Here is an 8025-nt window from a genome sequence, read left to right as displayed (position 1 = left end):
TTGTTAAATATAATTACTAACTTTAAATAAAGTTAAAGAAAAAAAGGTAATAAATTAAAAAAGGAAGTGAAGAAATTACCATTGAGTCCATATATTGCAATGTGTTTTTTCGACCCATAAGGTGAGTACCCAACGCCTTCCCCTTCTCGTCACTTCCCGACCTACGGTTGGCCGAATTCTGCTCCGATCTTCCCGTGAAACTAGGATCTTCAAGTGGTCTATTCTTCAATTGACGGTGCAACTCAACACTAATCCAATCCGGCTTTTCATGCTCTTCCTTATGATAAGCTCGATAAATCATTTGCCGTAAACGGGTCTTCATGGCATCTTCCCAAGCCTTCTTAACCCTTGCCTTGTCGCGGGGATCGTAACTAACACGCCACTGTTCAATAAACAATAAAGTTAGAAAATAAACTTCATTGTAAATAAATATAAAATAAATGAATAAAATACCTAATATTAAATTAAATGACAATTGCTAATACCTCAAACCAATTCCACCAATCCTTCTTTAGAGTAGATAACGCCGATTTCTAATTAGGAGCATGTTCTTTGTAGTTGCATCCAATATTATTCGATATCAAGTTCACAACGGATTCATCACTAAACCTGAAAAAAAATTGACAATATAATATATATATATATATATATATATATATATATATATATCGTTATAAAAATAATTAATTACGAAAAAATAACATACTTACCAAACGCCATCTTGCTCAAGAGAATCGAGATGAATTTTGTCAACTGGCACATTTTGTTGTTCTTGTTGATGACCTGCTGGTATTTCTTCATTCTCGTTTTCATGTCCTTGGTGTCCTGCATTACTATTACTACCATGTCTTCGTCTCCTAGACGCCATAGAAACCAACTAAATTCTTCAACATTGTTAGAAATCAAATAATAGCAACAAAGTAAAATATTAAATAATAGCAACAAAGTAAGAAATTGGCAAAGTAAGAAATTGGCAAAGTAAGAAATCAAATAATAGCAACCAAATAAGAAATTGGCAAAGTAAGAAATCAAATAATCAAATAATAGCAACAAAATAAGAAATTGGCAAAGTAATAAATCAAATAATCATATAATAGCAACAAAGTAAGAAATTAAATAGTACTCCCTCCCTCTCGGTCAAGTAATCAAATAATAGCAACAAAGTAAAAAAATAAGATTGAATGAAAAGTAAGATTGAATGAAAACAAACTAGATTTCATTAAATTAAGCCATACGGCATCTACAACTAATAGTACCAACAAATTAATAAGATTGAAAGAAAGGGTACAAAACATCTACAACTAATATAAATCCTAGTCATCATCATCATCATCATCATCACTTAAATTAGTGTTTTCGTTGCGTTCAAAATGCGAATCAAAAAAATCCTCATCATCATCTTCTTCTAAATACTTCTTCAAAGCCTCCTCTCCTAACTCTTCCTCATCTTCCTCCTCTTGCATATCATCATTCTGTACTTGCATTTCATCTCCTTGTATTTCTTCTTGTTACTCCTCCACATTTTCATTCTCATCTTCTATTTCAATTATTGCCAATGTTGTATCACCATTATTAACATCTTCTTGAAAGATAGATTCATCAGTAGGAGCATCAACTTGTGATCTTGCCTTTATTTTAAATACTGCTGATCACTGATCTTTATCTCTTTTGATATTTGGATAAAGAGCATAGCAAACTTGTTCCACTTGATATGCTAACACAAATGGGTCATCATTTGGAAATTTTTTGCTCCGATTAACATCCACAAGTTTATATTCCTTATGTACTTGCATTTCTCTTTCTGAGTTATCAATCCAATTACATTTGAATAAAATAACGCTGTAAGGGTTTTTCTCGCCAGTATAAGACAACTCAACAACTTCATTTAGGCTTCGTAAAAGATATTGATATTACCTCTCAAAAGGATACATCCACCTATATTGCACAGGACCACCCACTTTAACTTCATATGGCAAATTAATTGGCAGATGTTCCATTGAGTGAAAAAATGAAGGTGGAAGTATTTTTTCCAATTTGCAGATTATCTCGACAATATTTTTCTCGAGACTTGTTGTTTTTTCAATTTGTACTGATGAAGTGCACAAGTCTCTGAAAAATTGACTAATCTCAGTTATGGCATTCCACTCATTTTTAGGGATAAGGTGCCTTAAAACAACCGGCAGTAAACGCTCCATAAGCACATTACAGTCATGGCTTTTCAAGCCATGTAGCTTCAACTCATTCATATCGACACATCTTCTCAAATCTGAAGCATAGCCGTCTGGAAACTTTAAATTACATATCCAATCACACAACACTTTCTTCGGCTCTTTTTTCAAAATGACTGAATCCACCTTTCGCGACCTTGAACAAAGTTGTAACATGTATTTTTGTGCATTTGGGTTTAAGGTTGTCTTGTCTTTTCTATCCATCACCGTGTGAATTAGTTGTTCGAAAAAAAATTTCTCAATATGCATGACATCAAGGTTATGTTGAATTAGTAGTGTGCTCCAATGTGGAAGCTTCCAAAAAATACTTTGTTTCCACAACCCAATTCGTTTCGCTTTAGCCGTTCTCAATTCATGGTCAGATGCATCCACGATTTTTAGTAAATCTTTCACACATTCCCACACTTGTTCGCCCGATAACCTCGTTCCAGCAACATCGTTCTCTATTCTTCCTTTTTGAAAGTGGACCTTATCCTTGCGAAAAGTATGATCAGTGTCTAAATATTGTCTATGACAATCAAACCAACTCCATTTTCTGCTATGATGAAGTCAAGTCGATTTAGTCTCTTTTTTCGTATAACATGGACATGCATTCTCACCAGCAGTTGACCAACCAGATAACATGCCATAAGCAGGAAAGTCGTTGATCGTGCATAGGAGTGCGGCTCTTAAGTCGAAGTTTTGTTTCCTAGACACGTCATATGTAAACAATCCCGTGTCCCGCAATTGCTTCAACTCGTGAATTAGAGGCTGTAAATAGACGTCAAGGTTTTGTTTGGGACTCTTTGGTCCAGGAATAATTAATGTTAAGAACATAAATTGTCTTTTCATGCATAGCCAGGGTAATAAATTGTAAGGTGTAAGCATCACCGGCCAGCATGAATACAAGGTCCCGAATGGCCCAAAAGCCGAGAAACCATCGGTGCAAAGTTCAAGTCTAACATTTCGAGACTCAGATGCAAAAGAAGGATGAAGATGATCAAAATGTTTCCACGCCTCACTGTCACTTGGATGAGACATTGTCCCACTAACTCGGGGGGTTTTATAATGCCAACGCATTTGTTCCGTGAGGTTTTTTGTGGCATAAATTCGTTGCGAACGTGGCCCTATTGGGAAATAATTTAAGAAATTTTCGGGGACCCTTTTGCCATTTGCATTCTTTGCACTTTTGTATCTAGCTCTACCACATTTTCTACACTTGTCAAGAAGAGCGTCGTCCATCCAAAAAAGCATACATCCATTAGAACATGCATCTATCTTTTCATGAGGAAGTTGAAGAGCTTTGAGAACATTTTTGGTTTCATAGAAGTTACGCATTAAAATATGATCTTGAGGAAGAAGGTCTCCCATGAGTGACGTGAAACCATCTACACATTTATGGGTTAAGTTGAATTCACATTTCAGAGTGACAAGCCTTGCAGCCGACTGTAGCAATGAGAGTCGACATCCCTCGTACACAGGTTGCTCGACACGATTTAACATTTGAAAAAAGGCTAATACATTGGAATTTGGAGATTCATCAACCACCTCGGCATTATGAGCTTCTTCCCTAATTTGATCAATGCTATCGCGCAACGCATCCTATACCATATCCCTATAAGGATTGTCAGAGGGTATTGCCATTTCCTCTTCCTCAACGGGGAATTTCTCTCCGTGACACACCCAATCATAATAGTTGTCACAAAAACCCTTTAGACCAAGGTGTTTTCTTACTTCTTGTTCAACTAAAAACTTTTTATTTTTGCATTTACTACATGGACACCTAATTTCTTTATTTCTAATGAATTCGTCTTGTTGCTTAACATAATCAATGAATTTATTAACCCCTATTACGAATTCCTTCCTTAATTTTTTATTGGAATCCAACCTTTCATACATCCAGTTTAGTTCTAATCTCTTCATTGCAAATCTACATATATATTAGTAAATAAAAATTATTAATAAAAATGGTAAGAGCATTCATAAACTCATCTTTGAATCTTTCATACAACAACAACAACAACAACAACAACAACAACAACAACAACAACAACAACAACAACAACAACAACAACAACCACAACCTGCAAAAAAAATACTTTCAGTATTGGGGTCCTTATCTCTCCAACCTAAACCCATCTTTGAATCTTTCATACCATTAGTAAATACCCAATTTTTTTTTCTTGATTGTAATAAGATAAAATTCGGCAGCACTGCCTTACAGTTCTCCAAATACATTATTTAGAATGAATTCTCACTCTACATATGTATTCGGAGAACATTAAAGGAAATGTTAACCAAATTTTGTCTCATAACAATCAAGACAAAAATTGAGTATTTACCACCTAAATGGCATAAAAGATTCAAAGACAGTCCCAAAACGGGAACTATTCAAGAATTACGCCTAATGTGTAATCCCTGGACGGGTACTAGGTCAAAAATATATTAACAATCACAACACAAGCATAAGATGAATTAATATTTGTAAAAAAAATACACATGACACAAATGTACACAACTTATCAAAACAAACTTAATAATTACTAATAAACCTTATAAAACTAAGCAAAAGTAGAGTAAGCATCCTAAAATTGGTTTAAACATCATAATTTGGCTTTTAACTAAACTAAATTAACTACCCTAATAATCCTAAATATCCTAATTGTCTTTTAATTAAACTAAATCATTTTAATAATCCTAAACTTAATTAAACTAAGCATTATAAAATTGATTTAAACATCCTAAATTGGCTTTTAACTAAATTAAACTACGCTAATAATCATAAACATTCTAAATTGGATATTAATTAAACTAATTTATTTTAACAATCCTAAACTTAATTAATCTAAGTATTATAAAATTGATTTAAACATCCTAAATTGGCTTTTAACTAAATTTCACTATCCTAATAATACTAAACATCCTAAATTGGCTTTCAATTAAACTAACCCATCCTAAACATCCTAAATTGGCTTTCAACTAAACTAAACAATCCTAATAATACTAAGTATTCTAAACTAATCATAATTAATCAAAACAATAACCATAAACCCTAATTAATCAAAATAGTAAAATAAATTAAACAAACCTTATATTAATTAAGAGAAGGAGATAAGGGGAGGGAGCGGCGGCGACAGGCAGCAAGCGGCGGCGGCAGAAAAAAAAAGGAAATGGGGAAAGGAGAAAGAAGAAGAAAGGGGAAAAGGGAAAGGAGAAAGGAGAAATAGGAGGAGTGATTTGGGGAGTAGGGTGGTGGTAGCAATGGTGGTGGTGGGAGTGGTGGTGGTGGTGGGATTGAGGGAGACGGGTTTTAGGGAATCTTTGGGTAAATAATTGAAGAGTGATAATGAAGGAGAAGGGATCCGCTGCTGCCCGTATAAAGAAAGCCTGCGACGGACTTTCCGTCGCAAAAATAAAATAATAATAAATCCTGCGACGGAATTTCCGTCGCAGGCATAAAATAATATTGTTTTTCCATCGTGTTAAGAGGTGTACAGGTGGACACTAAAAAATGTCTGCGATGGAAATTCCGTTGCAGAAAAATATTATTTTAATGCATCGACGGAAATTCCGTCGCAGAATTTATTATTATTTTAATATAGCGACGGAAATTCCGTCGCAGACCTTCCCGCCATGTCAGAAAATTTGGCGGTCTAGGAAAATATGCTGCAACGGAAAGTCCGTCGCAAGTCCGTCGCAGATATCTGAGGTTCGTCGCAGGATCCGTCGCAGGTTTAAATTTGCTACGGGTTAATCATCTGCCGCAATGTGTCCATCGCATCGAAACGTTTTTTTTTTGTAGTGCGAAAATAAGACTAGAAATCTAAGATTCGTTATAGAATAACAATAAAAGACCTTAATTAGGGAAATTACTGCAAATTAGGGTTAATAGCTGGATATGAATTGATAAATGTCGGGGAAAAAATACATGCATAATAAAATTAAAGTACAATTGCCATTAATTTGAGAAGCATATTACCTGAATTTGTAGGAATGAGATTGATAAATCTCGGGAAAATGCTGCTGATGAATGGATTGAACCGTAATTTGAGAAGCAGATGATCGGAGACAATGAAGGTAGGAGAGAGATGATCGGCGATGATGATCAGAGAAGACGGTCGAAAATGGCGACGGAGATGATGATGGTCGAAGAGAGAGAAGAAGATGAGTAAGAAAGTGAAAATGGGGAAATGATTGAAATTGAAGGGTTTGGGGGAGCGTGTAAAATTATTATTATTAGTATTAGTAGTATAATATTAATTAGTATTATTAATTAATTATTAATGTGAGCGTGGTTCTTATCATCCTAGTGGTTCTCATATGATCCCGAAATATATATATATATATATATATATATATATATATATATATATATATATATATATATATATATATATATATATATATATATATATATATATATATAGAGATAGGTTCAGGTAAGTCCACAAATTTGGTTGAGTCCCTAAGTCCCATTCTTAGCCAATCATTTTTGAGTGTAACTTTTTCTTGATTTATGATTGTAACTTTAGCCATTTAATGATTTGTAAGTGTTTCTTATCTTTCAAGGCCAACTTTTTTACACAAATTTGAATTTGTAAATTAAAATTTATGTAATTTTAACAAAAATCTATGTAACTTTAGTGTCTTACGAATGTAACTTTAGTCGTTGGGAGTGTAATTTTAGTCGTCGGAGTTATAACTTTTGTAATATGGTGGTTTGTATGTAAAACTTTGAGTTTATATACTTTTATGAGTGTAATTTTAGTCATTTGAGGTGTAATTTTAGCCGTGAAAAATGTAACTTTTGTCATGTGGTGATTTTTATGTATAAATTTGAATTTATATAATTTTCCGAGTGTAACTTTAGTCTTTGAAGTCGTAACTTTAGTCGTTGAGGTTGTAACTTTAGTCGTATAGTAGTTTAATGTAAATATTTGAATTAATATACTTTTCTATTGTAAAAGTAGAGTGTAACTTTAGTCCGATACGAGTGTAATTGTAGTCCGATACCACTGTAACTTTAGTATGATAAGGCTGTAACTTTAGTTCGATAGCTTGTAACTTTAGTTCGTCAAGTCTGTAACTTTAGTTTGCTAAGTGTGTAACTTTAGTCCGACGTACAAGAAGCTAATACAACCATGACCACCACCACCACCCCTCATTGTTTTCAGATTGCCAACCACAACAATTTCAATTGAGCCGTCACGAAAATTTCAATTAAAAAAAAAACTTAGATATGCGCCACCACCAACACAATCGACATTAACACCAACCATCACCAACACCAATGCCGCCAACAACATCAACGCCCACTCAAGCCAACCACCATCAGCCAACCAAAAAAAATGAAAAAAGAGACGAGAAAGGAAGTAGATCTAACAGCGTGGATCGAAAACAACACTAGCCACCATAAAACCCATCAATCACGGCACCACCAGAAAAAAAAAAAATTGAGAACTGAAAAAAACAAACCAAAAAACGAGATCTTAAAAGAAGTGAGAGGGATGGCGGCGGCGTAGGCAGCAGGTGACGACGGTGGGCAGCGTGGTGTGTGGGCTGAGAGCGGCGAGTGGTGGAGAAGAAGAGGCGAATCTGGGTGTTGTCGGGTGGAGGGAGTTGTCGTGGTGGTGTTGACGGGTGGACGGAGTGAAGAGAGGGGGATGTGTTGCTAGTGGCGGCTGTTGGTGGGTCGTTGCCGGCGAGCCATGGTGGTGGTCAGAGGAATAGAAAAGTAGAGAGAGGGATGAGGAGCATTTAGAGAGAGAGATGAAAATGGGAGGTAGTGTTGTGATTAGGGTTTGTTTGCCTTTTATAT

The sequence above is a fragment of the Silene latifolia genome, chromosome Y, assembly GCF_048544455.1.
Source record: "Silene latifolia isolate original U9 population chromosome Y, ASM4854445v1, whole genome shotgun sequence".
In the NCBI taxonomy this organism is placed as follows: domain Eukaryota; kingdom Viridiplantae; phylum Streptophyta; class Magnoliopsida; order Caryophyllales; family Caryophyllaceae; genus Silene; species Silene latifolia.
This window is presented reverse-complemented; position numbering follows the sequence as displayed.